We start from the raw sequence: 18131 nt of genomic DNA on the forward strand, positions 1-18131 counted from the left end.
AAGTCCTGTTGTCCATGAACAAAATTCAGTTGAAGTCCGGCGTTCGTGTTGTCTTTCTCTTCTCGTCCGTGTTCAATTGTGCGCTGGAACGATGTTTCATAATGTTTATCTATGGATTGCTTTGATTTGGTTTTGGGAAAATTTTTACCTTGCACCTATCGTTCTGCTAAAATAAAGAAGTGGTTTCTAGTTAAAAACAAAACATATCCATTACGTACGCTGAAGAGTTTATTAGAACAATAAAGCTATTCAAGTCTATTGCAGCTGTATTTGGGCAGATGAAGGAATATTTGTCTGTAAGCTAAGGCCATTTGCACAGTTTCCTTTTAAAGAAAGCACTCGAGCCATCTTTCTAGCCCAAAAAAGTAGTTTTGTAGATGCGGCTTCCGTGAGATGCCTATATTTGCTGTTGCCTTTTACAGCCAAATTAGGACACAAGTGGTTTTTCGGTTCTTCATTCTGGTGCGGCTCTGTGAACCTGCCTGCAATGCTCATGGCAAATATGAGATCTGCATTTATAATTTTGGCCATGGTACTTCTCAATAAAAATGTTGCTGGCTGTGAGTATTTGCAACATCATTTTTTTGCTTGAAATAGTACGCCATAACTACGCTTTTTCTGAGGATAGCAACAAGGGAACTGACTATTTCTTCCCATCAAGACAAAAGCCTTGAGAGGCTCGTTGCAAATGTCTCGTACCCGAAAAAGGAAATCGGCGTCTGGTCCAGTGATACAACAAAAGTTGACTAGGGGTACAAAAACAATCACCATCAGCAATGGCTCGTACATTGAGGCATTAGCACCCAGCGTAGTTCTAAAAGTAAAGTACCATTTGCACTTGTAAATATATAAATACCGAACGCACAGAGCTCCTGGGTACGCCATTTTGCTAAGAATGTTTCTGAGAACACGCCCGTGTTGTAGGTTTTTGTCAGCTGCATGGTGTGTTTGATTTATTCATCGCCAAACTTGGAAAAGTGCTGGACATAGCAGGTGCTGCTGTACATGCAGCTTCTTTATTTTTTGTCAAGGATAGCATAAGGACGTGGCACAAAATAATTATCCGCGTGGCTTCCACACACAACTGTGCTTGAACAACTGACTAGGTGAGCACACGACGTGCGGCGGAGCGCTCGATATCTTGCCTCTGGGACGCGAACCATGGGGTTACACTGCACCGCGAGCGCTTATCGACTAAAATCCCTTAAAAATGTTTAAAGTAAGGTAAGGCTCTTATCCAGTCGACGACGCCAGCAATAGGCTGATCGGTGACATGTGACCTGGCTCCGCCCCTTTCCCGCCGTGAAAGTTCCTGCTCGCCGGGCGAAGAGCGCGCGTTTCGCCTGTTGTGCAATTCACTTTGCTGCCATAATTTCCCTCCGGTAGGGCCAAAATGCCTTGTTACGGTGCGCGTGGGTGCCGAAACTGGACGGAGGACAGCAAGAAGTTATTTTGTGCCCCGCAGGCAAACAGAACCTAAGCAGAAGAAAAGTATGGTTACACAGAATTGGACCGAAAGACTTTGAAGCGTCGATAACTGCACGGCAATGCGAGTAAAGTAAAGCTATACAAAGGTTTCAGAAAAAGTGCACACGTGTGCGTAGAGCTGTGATAGTATTTCATTGGCGCGCATGATTGTTGACGGCCGAGTTGTGTGGAGATTATTGATTGTAGTGCACTTTGAGCCCGTTGACTTAGCACATGCATTCGTTGAATTACCAAGCAAGCAAATAGTGTGGCATAAGCGCATTAACTGGCTGACAAATAACCGCATTGCGTTACGCGCGATAAACATTCGTCAATTTCAGCAGTGAATTCTACTTTTAGGCTTTCGTGTGTTTGTGCGCGCGTTATTAACTGCGCTTTACAATATGTCCAAAAAGTCATTTCACATTCTGCATATTCTAATCGTATTTTGTGCATTGAACATGTGAATGAATATATTCCTAAGTGCCTGCAATGTTCTGCTTTTAAAACCAAATACTGCATAGCCTCTCCCACTGGACATCAGATAATAAAAATAGAATTCAACAAATCAAACTACATGACATTCAGCTGTGAGCTCGTTAATTCCAAGCTTCGTCTACACTCGAAGAAGGTTCAGTAACCGACGATGCCATTTTACTGTTGAAAAACACACAACTGCAAATTAACATAGGAAAGATGTCAGAAGCGATGCACGGATTGCCAGCAAAACAAAGTGCAATATAGCCAGGCCAATCCACGTAAGTTTCGTAAAAGGTTCCTGCAATTCTTACGGGGCTTTAGCGGTGCACGGAGGTGAAGCGGCATAAAGACAACAAAGCGCGTCATGATTCAAGTTTACGTGACGACGTCGCACGGTTTACGAGAACGGGGAACCGCATTCACACATGCGCGCACACTACGCTCAATGTTGGTGTGCCGCGAGATTAGATCGCGCGCTGGCAGCCTGAACACGACCGAGGAGACTCGCTGTCACGATCCATACGGCCGCTTTAGAATGCCACGACAGTTGCACTGGCTCGCAGCACTGATCCACAAAACACAGCAGTCGTCCAGTAATCGCTACACGACAGACACAGTCAGCGACAAGAAGTCTGTTCGCGCACTCGTTTCGACACACACACAGGATGTTGTTTAGTTGCCGTGAGCATAGCACGTTTCAGCGGCGATATGTCGAAAGTTTTTCGGCCAGAACTACTGTCAGCTTTCTTTTTTACACGGATTCTTCGTTAAAAGTACCGGCTATCTGTACGCCGCCAACTTACAAGCAAAAGAAGTCACAGAGCAAAGAGAATCAAGCGCAAGCGATCACCAAGGCTCGCGCAGACAGACACGAAACACGGCTCTCGTTATCTTCGGCTCGGACTCCGTGCTGTTCATTGTCAAGTGCTTCGACTCTTTTATGAAATGCAAGTAAGTCAACACTTTCCGCTCTTCTTAACTAGATGAAGATAATTTACGCTGTGAGAATGTAATGTAATTTAATTCGAGCGCAAACGAACGAAATGTCAAGATGCGGAATCGAGGCGATCAAGCACTCGTTCCGCTCTCGAGCGTTTTTCTTTCAGCGCTCATTGCAAATTAAAAGGCTACTTTTAGCAGTCAGGACCCTTCTTTCGCTTTTCATCGCAGTCAAGCACCAGTAGGTTCTATATCCGCGTTTGTGCAGATATGATTTCACCTCGTGAATGTCGCTGCGCCGTGGTTTAACGTGGGCGCCGTCTGCTACAGGAACTTCCTAGGTGGGTGCGCGGCAGATGTCGCTACCTCAAAAATTATAGAGGGACCTTATGATCCACACAAAGCCCCTCAAACTTCGTAAAGCAGTGCCGCGCTTTGAATAATGTCGCCTCCTCCACGCGCGCTCTGGCCGAGGCCGCCACCGCGCCGGTATTGGCCTAATAGAATCACGTGGGCCCACGCGCCTTGCTTCAGCTCCATTTTTGCTCGAGAAGCGTTTACGGAGTGGCGAGGAGCGCATGTTGGGGCCGTCGCTACGCTCGAGCAGTGTAGGTGGTGCGATGGTCGAGGAGGGAGCGTGAAAGAGAGGAGAAACGAGGAGTGAAGGTGGAGGAGGAGAGTGTCGCTAATTTACGAAGTTTCAGGGGCTTTAGGTCGACATCACCAAGTGTGCCATCTATCGCAGGGTGCTCGAAACCGGTTTCCCCCTCGCCATGTGTGTGACGCACAATGGCCGCTCACGCACGCTGGCTCGTGAAGTTTGACTCGACTCCGCAGCTATCTTGATCCGTGGCCACGATGTATTGAACTTCCGAAGGGGGGCACCAGATCGCTACCCGGGCGGCAGTTAAAGAAAGAACATGGCTGCAAGCGCGTTTTGGAAATTTTGCTGTTCGCTTTCATATTCCACGTTTGTGGACACTTTTTATAAACCAATTACGCTTTTCAAAGGTAAGTACAAAGGAGGACACCATATGTTAGCTCAGCTGGCCACTAAAAAAATGCCTGCGTGCAGCTCACGAGGCATATAGGCAGCTTGTGTCCACACCCATGCGGGAAAGACATTACGGTTTCATAACGTTGTATAGATCGCTGATTTTTTTTTTTTTCGCTCAGGTCTTCCAATAGCGCTAAAAAAACCAAAAAGCTTTTCAAAACACTCATTTTCTTGCCTACACTGTTTTCGGTAGGGAATAACTGTCTGTTCAAAACAGAGTGTAGATTCTTCAGCGATTTAACCAGCTAATGGGCACATCTCCACAAGAAATTCTCTCACACTGCCCACAGGCCGCAGCTCGGTGTGGCTGTATTCAGAATTGTTGCACTGTCGCTCATCAACACAAGCTCGCTCAGCGCGTCATAAAAGTCGTGTTTCGCACGTTTTGAAGATTCTCTGCTTGAAGCGTTCCAGCGGTTTCTGACGATGTCTACAAGTTGTGATGTCTACTGCACTGCTGTCGGAACCTTCCTCTTCATCACCATGCATATTGACAACGTAAACTATTATGGTTGTCATCATCATTATTTATGTTACTTTATTCACTGTGCCCTTCTTTTCTTAATAGGACTTCCAGTGCTGAAAAAAGAAAGCACAGCGGCTGAAATCACATAATGTAGATGTACAGCTACGGTCAGATTTGGTATTAACACTGAAGACCCATTTCCAGTAGATAAACGTGGATAAAGACGGCGTTTAAAAAAAACCATTAGATGTCTTGGGAAGAATACGCCTCAAGCTGGACAACATAACGCCACCAATCCAGAGATTACGAGCACGTCCCCCAGTAAAATAAAAAAGGCTCTTGATGCGTCATCAGGCTCGTGATTGCGGCTGTGGAATTTATTTCCGCGAGGTAACGCGTTTATACGAACGGCGGAAAGATATTGTATAAAAAGTGAAAGATGTGACAGCACTCTTCATGCATGACAAAGAGAAACAATCGCGCAAGTCTAAATGGCCCCAAAAAATCACAATAATGCCGCGCGTTTGGCGCTGGAACTACGGAAACAGCCAATATATATATATATATATATATATATATATATATATATTGTACTGTAAAATAGGGAGCAGTGGGGCTGTGGCTAGGAGAGAGACAACGACGACGAGAAAGAACAACCTTGTTTCGGTGCTCGGTCGGCTACAATACCTCTCGCTGCTCCAACGTTCTAGTCGCGAACGCTTACTGCTCATGGTGCTTCGCGACATTTGGTGGAAGGTGCTGGACTTTTTGCAAACCTGGAACTCCGAAGCCGGACGATCCCTGTCACATCTCCCATGCCTGAGGAGAGTAGTCCTACTGCGCCACCCATGGCACCGCCTCCAGTCGTCTGTCCTGGTGCGCCACGCCAACGGGATCCTCCCAAATTCAATGGCACTGATGATCATGACGTAGAGGACTGGCTGTCATCATACAACCGAGTGAGTGCCCACAACAAATGGTCTGAAGCCGACAAGCTTGGTTACGTACCATTCTACCTTTCCTGGGTCGCCCATCTTTGGTTCCGCAACCGTGAGGCTGACTTTTCCACCTGGACAGCATTCCGGACGGCACTTCAAGAAGTATTCGGTCGCCCTGCTGTGCGCAAACTTCGGGCTCAAGAACAGCTTCACTGTCGTGCCCAACAAAAGGGGGAAACTTTTACGAGCTACATTGAAGATGTAGTTGACATCTGCCGACATATCGACCCAGATATGACCGAAGATGACAAGGTCAAGAACACATTGAAAGGCATAGAAGATGACGCCTTCCAAATGCTCTTGGCAAGGAATCCTCAGACAGTCAACGACCTCATAACGCTTTGCCAGAGCTATCAGGAGCTGGGCAAACAACGCCTTTCTACGGGCCAAGCACTCGCTCCGGACGTCGTGCTTTCAGCTCTGAGTGATGGTGTCACTTCTGCTCCTTGCAGTTCAAAAATTTTCGAGAGAATCAAGCAATATGTACGAGAAGAAGTGGTGCGCCAACTCTCTCTTCTGTCAGTCGCTGCAGCCTCAGAGCCGTGCTCGTCTCCAGATCTCCGTCTCATGATACAAGAACAAGTCGCTAACGCAGTACCACTTGCTCATCAACCGCCTCCTACGCCTGTGCCACTTACGTACGCTGCCGTTGTCGCTAATCCAAGGCCTCCTTCTGCAGGTAATCAATCAAGACTTACCAGCGCCTTTCCCTCACCTCCGAAGTCAGCTTCAACATATTCTCCTGCCTCCCCAAGCAGCTACTGGCCGCCACAGCAGCCCGTGCGCCCACCTCGCCAATATTTCCAACAGTCTCCGCCCGCCGTTCTCAATCCATGGCGCGCTCATGACAATCGGCCTATCTGTTATTCGTGCGGCCTACCTGGGCATGTAGCACGGCTTTGCCGCCGGCGTGGATGGTATCCTTCGGATTCTCCGAGGGCACAAAGTAACGGTTTCAACTCTCCGTCCCGTTCTGCTACCGCCGCTCAGCCCTTCGAAGAAGCCTCGTCTCCTCTTTCCTGACCCTACAATACCCGTCGGTATCCGTCTCCCCGTCGGCGTTCTCTGTCGCCGCTTATCCGTCGTCCTGAAGCTATCCGAGAGAAAAACTAAGGACCGCAGTTCCGGAGGCAAGAACTGCGATCTCAGCGAACTCCTCAAGGCCTCATTTTTTCCTGCGAACGTCCTTGAAGTTTATGCAGAAGACATTGCCGTTCATGCGCTTGTAGACACGAAAGCAGCAACATCATTGATTTTGGACCAACTTCGTCTTACCCTTAGAAAAGTCGCGACGACTTATTCAGCCATTTCACTACGTACAGCAAGCGCTGCGCCGATTGAACCCTTAGGGAAGTGTACCGTGCGTGTTGTTATAAGCGGCGCTTTATACCTTATTCAGTTCCTTCTTCCGCCTCGCTGCTCCAATGCCATGATTTTAGGATGGGACTTTCTGTCCCCTCATCATGCCGTTATAGATTGTTCCCGTGCTGAACTTGCGCTGTCGCCATTCGGCACCAACGTTTTTGAAGATACTGATGACACTTCCGGGCGTGTGTTCGTCACCGCCGACACGGAGATTCCTCCATACTCTGCCGCACTTGTACCCGTTTCCTGCGTTGGGTTTTCCGACTCCACAGTTCTTTTCACGCCGTCTAAGCTTGTGGCTCGCCGTCATCCTTTCTTGCTTCCTTTTGCCTTTTTGCCATTCGACAAGATTCCAGCGCACTTTATGTATCGAACCTGTTTCTTTGCCCTGCTAGCTTGCTGCACAATGAGTGTCTTGGTTATGCCGGCGAAATCGAGCCAAGCTTCCTTTACGATGTGCCTGACGACCCGGCTTCTCCTCCGGTTGACGCTCTGGCCCTTCAAGTTTCTCCTCCCACGCCGCCGTGTGACCCAACATTTTACCAGTGTATTGATCCCAACCTCACTCCAGCGCAGCACGCCCCGATCGTCCATCTTCTAGACCGCTTTCGCACGTCATTCTACCTACAACAATCTCGCTTAGGCCGTACTTCCACTGTTGTACATCACATCGACACCGGCAACCATGCGCCTTTATGCCACAAGCCGTATCGTGTATCCGCCACGGAGCGTTGCATGATCGCTGAGCAAGTTGCAGACATGCTCCAACGCGGTGTCATACAACCTTCGCACAGTCCCTGGGCTTCTCCTGTAGTGCTGGTAAAAAAAGAGAGATGGCACAATTCGCTTTTGCATGGACTACGGGCGACCTAATAACATGACACGCAAGGACGTTTATCCGCTACCCCGTATTGACGACGCGCTAGACTGCCTCCAAAGCGCCGAATTCTACTCATCCTTAGACTTACGATCCGGGTACTGGCAAGTGCCAGTGGCTGAGTCAGACCGTCCGAAAACGGCCTTCATCACACCTGACGGTTTATTTGAATTCACCGTGAGGGCCATGTGGCCTGCTGTGTAATGCGCCTGCCACATTTGAATGAATGATGGACAACATCTTGCGCGGCCTCAAATGGCAGATATGCCTGTGTTATCTGGACGACATCGTTATCTTTTAACCGGACTTTCCTTCCCACTTAATTCGACTTGAACGCGTCCTAAAGTGCATCGCCGATGCTGGCCTCCAGCTTAACTTGAAGCAGTGTCACTTCGCTGCCCGGCAGCTGGTCATCCTCGGCCATGTCGTATCGAATGAAAGTGTACTCCCTGATCCGGCGAAACTACAAGCTGTTGCCCAGTTTCCCCGACCAACGACTTTGAATGAACTGCGCAGCTTCATTGGATTAGCGTCATACTTTCGCCGTTTAATCCACAATTTTGCCACTATAATAGAAGCTTTAACGCAGCTTCTTCGTGGTGGCCATAACCTTTCAACCTGGTCACCGGATTGCGATGCCGCCTTCACAAAGCTGCGTCGTCTCTTGACGTCACCACCAATCCTGCGCCATTTCGACCCAAGTGCTCCAACTGAAATACACACGGATGCCAGTGGCGTCGGCCTTGGGGCCGTTCTCGCTCAGAGAAAGGCTGGCTTCGATGAGTACGTCGTTGCCTTCACCAGTCGTGCACTCACTAAACCTGAATCGAACTATTCTGTCACACAAAAGGAATGCCTGGCTATAATTTGGGTCGTAACCAAATTCCGTGCGTAGCTTTATGGCCGCCCGTTTGACGTCGTAACTGATCACCATTCGCTGTGCTGGCTGTCGTCCTTAAAAGAACCGTCCGGTCGTCTTGCTGGATGGGCCCTTCGACTGCAGGAGTACGACATTCGCGTGCTGTATTGTTCTGGCCGAAAACATTCGGATGCGGATGCCTTGTCTCGTTCGCCACTAACAGACGAGGCTAGGTTCCCGGAGGCCTCATTGTCCGAGTCTTCCCTTGCTGCCACGGATATTCTTCTGGAGCAGAAGAAAGACCCATGGATTGTGTCCATGCTGTGTTTTTTGTCCGGCCCATCGACACCCACTACCAATCCCGCATTACGTCGCCAAGCACATCACTTCTCCATTCGCGACGGGCTCTTGTACCGTCGGAACTACCTCCCGGACGGTCGCAAATGGTTGCTTGTCATCCCGCCACACCTGCGTTCGGATATTTGCGCAGCGTTCCAGGACGATCCCCAGTGCGCGCATGCAGGGGTACTGAAGTCATACGCACGTCTACGCCTTCGTGACTACTGGCGGGGGATGTATCGATTCATCCATCATTATGTCCGCTCCTGTCTGGTTTGCCAACGCCGTAAAGATCCCCCTCGTCGTTCAACCGCCCCATTGCAGCCTTTGCCTTGCCCAGCACGTGCTTTTGATCGAGTAGGCATCGACATTTATGGACCTCTGCCAACCACATCAGGTGGCAATCGCTGGGTAATCGTGGCCATCGACCATCTTACGCGCTATGCGGAAACTTCCCCTTTGTCAAGCGGTTCTGGACGTGACGGCGCCTGGTTTCTCCTGCGCCACATCATCCTTCGCCACGGAGCTCCCAGGGAATTACTCAGTGAGAGGCCGCGTCTTCCTCTCCTACGTCATCGAGGCTCTCCTTAAAGAATGCCGCATCATTCATCGCACCACTACTGCGTATCATCCGCAGACTAATAGCATGACCGAGCGCTTTAATCGCACTCTTGGTGACATGCTGGCCATGTACGTTGCATCCGACCAAACCCAATGGGACCATGTTCTACCTTTCTGACCTAAGCTTACAACACCGCCACGCAGACTACCACGGGATTTTCACCCTTCTTTCTGCTGTACGGACGCGAACCTTTTTCCACAATAGATACTATCCTTCCGTATCGCCCTGACTCCACGGAAACAACTACCCTATCCGAAGCTGCTGCCCACGCAGAAGAGTGTCGCAAGCTTTCCCGTATATTTACGGCAGAAGACCAGCAACGCCAGATGCACCATCGACAAAGTTCCAATGCTCCTGTATCCTATGCTCCTGGCTCGCTAGTGCGGCTGCGGGTTCCAGCCTCTACTACTGGACTGTCACCGAATCTCCCGTCGAAGTACCAAGGCCCATACCGTGTGATCAACCAAACGTCTCCAGTCGACTATATTGTGTTAACCCCTCGAGCTACCTTTGGATCAGCGCCATCGTGGACGCGAAATTGTGCGCGCCCAGCGTCTCAAGCCCTACTATGATCCGCCTGTGCTGTCCTACCCGTAGGCCGCCAGGACGGCTTCCTTTTCCGCGGGGAAGAAAACTGTACTGTAATATAGGGAGCAGTGGGTCTCTGGCTAGGAGAGAGACAACGACGACGAGAAAGAACAACCTTGTTTCGGTGCTCGGTCCGCTACACTACCTCTCGTCGCTGCTCCAACGTTCTAGTCGCGAACGCTTACTGCTCAAAGTGCTTCGCGACAATATATATATATATATATATATATATATATATATATATATATATATATATATATATATATATATCCTAAATGAGTATTTTGGATCAGCCGCTGTGATGGGTAAGCGGGATCAAGTCTCCCGCGGCGGTGGCTTCATCCTGATGGGGGCGAAATGCAAAAACGTCCGTGTCCCACGCATTCGAGACAGGTCATGGATGACATAGTTGTCATAGTTAATCTATCGTGCCACGCTTCGGCGTGCATTATAATAAAATCCTGGTTTTGGCGCACAGAACGGCATATTTTATTACAACATTTATTGCGTGTTTCCTTAGCGGGAACAGAAACGCTTAAGGTGTTGCGCACACATTGTAAGCAACCTAAGGACACGTATTTGCGCTATACTCAGTGAGAAGAATGTGGCAGACGTGGACACTGTCGTGAGAATATGCGATGAGTGTCCGTGATCTTCGTAATTATTGCCTTTATGGCCAAAATATTTTTGTACATATTTCTAAAAAAATAACGTTTAGATTGTGATCAATCAAGTTGGGAACGCCAATGTCCCAGACTTTAGATTTCAAATGGACCTACTTGGCGCTGCACGAAACCCAGTGGACAAAGTATGGAAAAGCGTTTGGAAATCCAGAACCCTTCTTTTGTCGACCATGCGTGGTGCAGGATGGATATTATGTTATCTATGCATAAACTTACCACTTTCCCGCGTTTATTCCGTTGCGTCCCCTGTAAAGTGAAAAAATAGAAAAAAATTTGCTGAATTGTAAAATAATATAGATTCACGCTTTATGCACTTCTTGAAGCATTGGTTGAGAATTTGGCCGGCTTCACTGTGTAATCTAAGCCGGGAGCAGTACCAATACGTAATCTTTCTTCGGTAGCCTATTTTCTACGTTCAAGCTGTATGTCCTTTAATCTTACCAGGATGCGGCAGGACAGCCCCCAACACAGGAAACAGGACACGAAGCCAATGTATAGCGCATTCAGCAGCCAGGCGAATTTTTTTATTCTCTTGTTTTATTTTTCTACGCTTTAATCTGGTAGTTCTTCATATGGAAGTAATCTTCAAATTGCATTGGCCCTCAACTGTAAGGCGCTGCTTTTTCTTACTTAAAAAGCAAAATCACTCCTTTCATTTGAATGCAAAGCAACTCGTTAAGATCCTGTGAACAGGTTGAGGACGCTTTCTTAGAGCCCGTCAAAAATGCATGTACTATATTCAGTTGATGTTACGAGCTGTAATGCAGAGCTGTTTGCTGCTGGAAAACACTGCGTGATTGCTCCTTACACATTGGCTATTGGTGATTATGAGTAATGCAGTGCTCCCGGTCGACACGTCACCCAGCGTCTGGCGTCCTATTGAAGCGAAGCGAAGCCGCACTTAAAATCTTCACAGCACTGTTGCGCGCCCGAGCAAAAAGAGCCCATTCCCTTAAGCCCCTCATTGGCTCCTGTTGTTGTTAAAGGGCCCCTAACCCACTCGAATCCCGAAGGCGGGCGATTGATTTCAGTGTCGCATTCATCACGTCCCCCACGGACGCTATCTTCCGCTACAATTGCATTCATCTAGAAGACACGTGCTCATTACGTCAGTATTGAACGTCACCCTGTCAATCCTTCTTGATTGACCAAACGATTCACTTCCACTCATCAGGACTCGCGCGTTTTGGCTACACGCTTTAGATGCCATACGAGCGGTGGAAAACAGACAACACAAGTTGACAACAGTTGATTGGGCACAACAAGAAAGCGAGAGAGACGAACAGGGGCGGCGTATGAGTGCATGGTAATAGTGTGCTAGCAGGCGGATCGGAAATGTCCCTTGTAAGTGGTTTCTTTGCTATCTTCAAGGTTTGGTGACATCACACACTTGGCACTGTTAGGGTCACGGCGCGTGAAGAAAAAGCCAATATAGTCCGGAGAGCTGCGCGCAATTCCTCTTAAACAGCGGAGCTGTATACGACTGGCATCCGGGAATTTCTTCCCTTCCGCAGCCGAACTTCCAAGTTCCTTAGAAGGCAGTTGCAGAGAAGCGGCAAATGTAGCATAGAAAGCAGAGAGTGACGTCACTGCACTTTCATATGTAAAAAAAAATAGAAAACCTTGTGAGAGCGCTATGGAAGAGCCATGCATAGTTAGGACTCCCGAAGAGCAGCGCGAATACGATGAGCGAAGTAAGGAACAGCCACGTCAGTATGCACAACAGCGTCGGGCTCAGGCTCGATAGGACCCAGTTCAAGGTGACGTCACATTGTTCTATATGATCACGTGATACCACAGCTTCGCTAGCCAACCACCTTCACAGCGTGGGAGCCCCATTTTCTTTCATTATCAGTGGATGTTTAAGAGCCCTTTAAGAGCAGTCACACCATAGCTGAAAGCGTTTTTGGGTTAAAGATGGCTCTTCTTGTGACCAATATTTTTGACCCGACCGGTTCCCTTCCTCCCGCAAGCTTTACTTCAGTGTATCGCAATAAAGAATGTGTTTCTAGTTCATGAGCTGCAATGGCTCTTCACGCACAAACGGATTTTATAGCTCGGCGTAGAATCCGCGTTCAGAGCGCGTGCTGTGGCCTCACCGCATACTAGCTAAGCCGTGTTGTGAACAAACATATCACTGCTCTTTTTTTTTTTTTTGTCGTATTGATCTCACTGGGAAGTAAGAAAGTATTGTCGGTGGTGTATGCCCAGCACAGCGTGCCTCAGTGCCTTTAAAAGCACAACGCTAAGCACGACACCGGCATGGCTTAATGTCACACCTGTCGGGGCGTCGTTGGTTACAAGACGAAGCACACTGAGCTCTATAATTAAAGTTCACTTACCCGATCTCTGTGGCCGCAATCACGAAGATTCACTCGAGTGACTGGAAAGAGGCCTAATCCTGCAGTAACCTTGAGCAAACGCCGTGGCTGATGATGATGACGATGAATCCTCAATAAATGGCACAAACCCACTATGGGGGATAGGCCACGAATCGGGTGGTAATATGATTGAATGAATAAAAGGATTTGGTTAATAAATAACTAACACAAAAAGTAAAATAAATATATAATCCAAGATGAAAAATAAACTGTGAATACATGAGTAAAACTAGTGATCAATACTATAGTAAGCCTTGCGTTGATAGGAATACTAAAAAAAATAATATTAATTTTTAAAAAACATATACTTAATCTTGGGTAAGCTAAATTTTTCAACAAGAATACTAGAAGGATTTAAACTCTGTATTTGTGCTTTTATATATTTGAATTTCGTAGACTGAAGTAGAAGTAAATCAATTGTGGAAACTTAGAACTATTAACAAGGCATTCTCTTTGTGCCACATAGAGAGAGAGAGAGAGAGAAACAACTTTATTCGGTCCACTATAGATTTAGCCAAGCTCCACGTCACCTGGCTAGGCCTACTCGGGGACCATCAGGTGAAACCTGACGGCCCTCTCGCGAGCCCTCTGGACTGCCAGGATTTGAGAGGTCTGATCTTGGGCCTTTATTAGCTTCATCATTTCCTCTTGAGTGAAAGGGGGACCGGCAGAGGCGCTGCCCCACAGGACATGTTCGAAGTCCGCATAATCACCACACAGAGGGCAGTCCGGGCTAGGGAAACGTTCGGGGTGCCACATAGAAAATTATAAATGGCTAGGCATACGTTGCTGTGGCTGTATCCCAATACTGTTGCTCTAAGGGAGAGAATAGGAGTGCTGTTTAAAGGCAATCCTAAATTTTGAAGTGGGATTTCTAGACATAGTTTTCGATGAACAGAGAATCGCCGACAAGATAATAAAAAATGATCTATAGATTCCGGTTCATTGCAGAGGTAGCATAGAGAGGATACCGCCAGACCACACATGTGCAAGTAAAAATTAAGTGTTGGAATACGGCAACGCAGCCTAGTGAATGAAACTTCGAATTTCCGGTTAGGACACCATTTCCGGTTCCAAGAATAATTTAGGTAGAAAAGCACACTGACCGTTTACAAGAAATATTCTTCTTAACAGTCATTCAAATATGTTGTGGGCAGAAATTTTGCATTGTTAGGAAAAATGTCTGCAAATTCAATTTTGAGCGATCCTGTAGAGCTATGAAGCGGAATTATTTCTCTAAGGCTAACATTTAAAGGTGTTAATTGTGCTTGCACAAATACAACTTGTGGGGTGTGCAACTGTGACCACGTGCAACCGTGACCACGTGGCTGAGACCTCGCTGAGTCCTGGCTTCTTTTTCTTCTCCTTTGATCGCCGGTCGCTTGCTTGCTTGGTTGTTCCTCATTTGTGGCGCTTACCCATTACAGGCGATTGGTCAAGAAGCCGGGAGGTAAATGTTAAAGGATAGGGGGAGCGAGAAAAAACCGAAACGAGAAAGAAAATCGCGGTGAGGTACAACCCCTGTCGTAGATCACTGACGTGGGTTTGGTTTGGTTTTTCTTCAATGAACGCATACACCTACCGCGGGGGATTGGCCAAGATTTGGATGGTACTAGGCCACTTCTATTATTCTCAAATTAGTCAAATGGTCCAGATCAAATGAATAAAAATAACCTATGAACAACTTCAGAAAACCCTCCGGAACCATCTATAAATTCCTGCACGGCTGAGCAAACATCTCTGTGGCAGCTTTAATTCTTTCTGCTTTTTTTTTGTCGCCTAAACTCTTGGCTCATGCCCGTGAGACTTATTGGAGAAACAAAATACGATAAAATATATTATATTATATATTAATTTTAAATTTATTATATACAAAACATTTGGAGCTAGAAGGAAAGTGCTAATAGCTTTAGCATGTGACACCAATTACACCCCAATTGCAATAATGCACCCCAACGTGAACATCTGGCCTTGCAAGATTGCGGGAACTGTAAATTCTGAGAGCCACTATAATGAATTCTCCCTAATGACAATTCAACTGAAGTAGGTGAACGTGCCGTGGAAACTGTCCCCTAATAGTGGATAAAGCAACCATTGGTAATGGGCACAATATCGGGTGAGTTACGAAAATAATTGTATGCGTCTAAAAAGACGCACTATACAGAAATTTTTAGTAGCTAAAATGAATGGTCATGGAAAATCTTCAGAACGTATCAAAGAAATCGTCCTTATACAACTATATACCTAGCCACAGCTACACGAACATCCCTTTAATACTTTCCAAGAAAGGAGGCTACCGGATGGGAAATATTTGTGACAGTGGTGCAGGCTTGAATAGGGTGCCTGATTTCGACTGCATGCATATATGATGAGCCCATTTCTGCAGGGCCATCATTTTTAAGTTTTACCGAACCGATAAAAATAACCCGCCTGCAGATAACATAATTCTAGTCCTTGATTTTAATTATTCAGAGAAGCGGACATTACTAGCAAGAATATCAGAACTCGCAGTCAAGTAATTAACAAAACGTCACTAATTATATTCTGAACTAATATTTATTATATATCAATTTGCCAATTATAGCCGGTGAGTTTGTGGGGCGTGTCCACTTGGAATGAATTGCCAGACATAATGACGCCATATTGAAGATATGCGCCATCAAACTTGCCGTAAAAACGAGAGTGTCAAGAAGCGTGAAGGATGACAACGGACGTTGACGGAGTTACGACTGAGATTTTGCGATGACGTTATTGTTCCATAGTTACCGTTACCGCTTCTTGCTCACCCCAATTCAGCTCATGTCGTAAACCTTGCACATTGGTATTCGACGGCAGATGGATTAGGTAGTGGTAAAGGAGAACACTACAATAGCTACGCTATAGGGCGATTACAAAACACACTAAAATTTTTTACTTTGAGAGCGTAGATTCAACTGAAAAAAGGAATATAAAAGAATTGTGGCAGAGCCCATCTCGCGATGACTGTCGGCGGTAAAGGGTTAGCATTGGATCAATATAGCAACACAACCTGTCTCCACTGTCGAAAACAGTTAAATATATGTGAGGCGTTTACTACAACGGGACTCGCATTTCGCGCTTCGCTAAGAACACTGGGTGCAATCTAGCGCAGCCGTCGCGACGCCTGTGCGTGCGCTCCGAGGTGCATGGAAACGCCGCTGCGTGCGAATGCGTAAAAATGCGCCGAGCGTAAATTAGTCTTTTTTCTCGTTCCGTCTTGTGGCCACGCTACTCCATCCAGTGACGCTGCCGATAAATCCACGCGTGCCGTGCCAGACGAAACAATTAGGAGGCCGCTTGAGCATCGCCTTTGGGAGTGGAACGCGAAAGCATTCAAATATCTCTGACTGCTTCTCACGCTTTCGGGCAAAATGACAGCGTGGCTAACCGTGATGTTTACCGGAAACGGCCGCGGCAAATGATAGGCACGAAGGCGGGCTCTCTGGTAGAAACGTGGCCTCTTGCGTCATCCGCATTCCGGTGGAAGCGAGCGCCATCTAGAAGGGTTTCGAGGAAGCGGGCACGTCGTTCCGTGGACTCCTAGATATTAACGCGCCGTCGCTGGTCTACGAATGGTTAAAACGAAGGAAAAGGGGTGTGAGTTTTCGCGCAACAGAATTTGTTTTCTCTTACATTGAAATTACAATCCGAGGGCTCTCATGTCTGTAGTTTGTGCGTATGTCGTACTTTACGATTTTTCTACGTCTTCTAGCTTGAGAAATACAATTGGTTAAGTAACTTCATTGCGCTAGTTGGACGGCCTGGTAATGAGTTGTTCGAAAATTGTTTTGCCGGAACGACTTCCTATGCTGGAAGCCGACACCGGATTCTCTGTGACACGGGGCCCTTAAACCTTAAAACTGCAGTGCTCCGGGGCCTGGGAACGCCGATAATTATTCTCCTGCTTGCCGTGCACTTTGTGCCACGTACTCAGTAACCCAAGTTCTCGAGAGGCTCATTGAAAAGCGGAAGATAGCTAGTGTATTTATTCTTTGCACAGCTTTCGAAAACGTTGGCATGAAAGGTGTTCGATGAATAGCCGAACGTAACCAATCTCTTTGTTGCGCAGCCAAGCAGGCGGGAAAATGGTGTTAAGCACACGTACTAACATACGTAGCGGGATGATAATGGATAAATAGGCAGACAGCCCACAGAAAATGCGCGAGGACCCTAAGCCTGCTAACGCTTAAAAATCCAATAAATATCTCCGGTGGCACGCGTAATCGAATCCATGTCACAAGGCCTCCTCAATGACAGCAATCCGACGCTTTCGCAAGCTGCACTACAAATGCATTGGGTATGTGGCGCTTTTCAATGAACGCCTTTCACGGAAACAATTTAGCGACCAGCGAGATGAGTGAATTGGGTATGTGCCCACTCTGACTTGGAGCAACTTTCACTTAACCTGAAGTAGAACCGACGGGCAATCGCTCGAGTTCTACGGAATGGAACATTTTTGAAATGTCGTCGAAGTCGGCTTTCAGAAACTGGAGAACATTCTTCATGCGCATTGTCCATATAAAGTTGCTGACATCGGAGTGCTGGTAGCAAAGGAACGTCTACTTGTCCTAATTCACGTCATACGCTCATTCGTGTCATTCACCGACCAATACTTCATGTGGTAAATCCTAATAAGTGACCGCGCAGTTGTGAGTATGGTCGCTTTTGAAGATGGTCTAGGTATCACTCACAAACAAAATTATTTCCATGAGAGAGCTTTATGATCTTATATTCTTCAGCAATAACTATAATTAAACAAAGTGGCAGTCCACACATCCTCTTGCCTCTCAATTAGTGCCAGTGAAAACGCATTCCATTTGCATTACCGTTGTCAGGGTTGTGCAAGATGTATGAAAAAATTGCATTAGAAAAGTGCAGCAATTTTTTTGCCAAATTGTACATAGGAGAAAATATAATACTTGGGCTGAAACAAGCGTAATAAAATATGAACAATACAGCACAGTAGCGATGAGTGCTCAATTTTTAATTCAA

The 18131-nt window shown here is 47.0% G+C and overlaps 1 long non-coding RNA gene across 1 annotated transcript in view; it reads left to right on the forward strand.

Moving 5' to 3' along the window:
• Window positions 1–393: 393 nt before the first annotated feature.
• LOC140219832 (uncharacterized) overlaps window positions 394–18131 on the forward strand; it is a 92723-nt gene continuing 74985 nt past the window's right edge. Inside the window, exon 1 of the long non-coding RNA XR_011896069.1 lies at window positions 394–560. This is a non-coding gene — a long non-coding RNA (uncharacterized lncRNA). The remainder of the gene's footprint in view (window positions 561–18131) is intronic.

This window comes from Dermacentor andersoni, chromosome 8 (genome assembly GCF_023375885.2).
Source record: "Dermacentor andersoni chromosome 8, qqDerAnde1_hic_scaffold, whole genome shotgun sequence".
Classification (NCBI taxonomy): Eukaryota; Metazoa; Arthropoda; class Arachnida; order Ixodida; family Ixodidae; genus Dermacentor; species Dermacentor andersoni.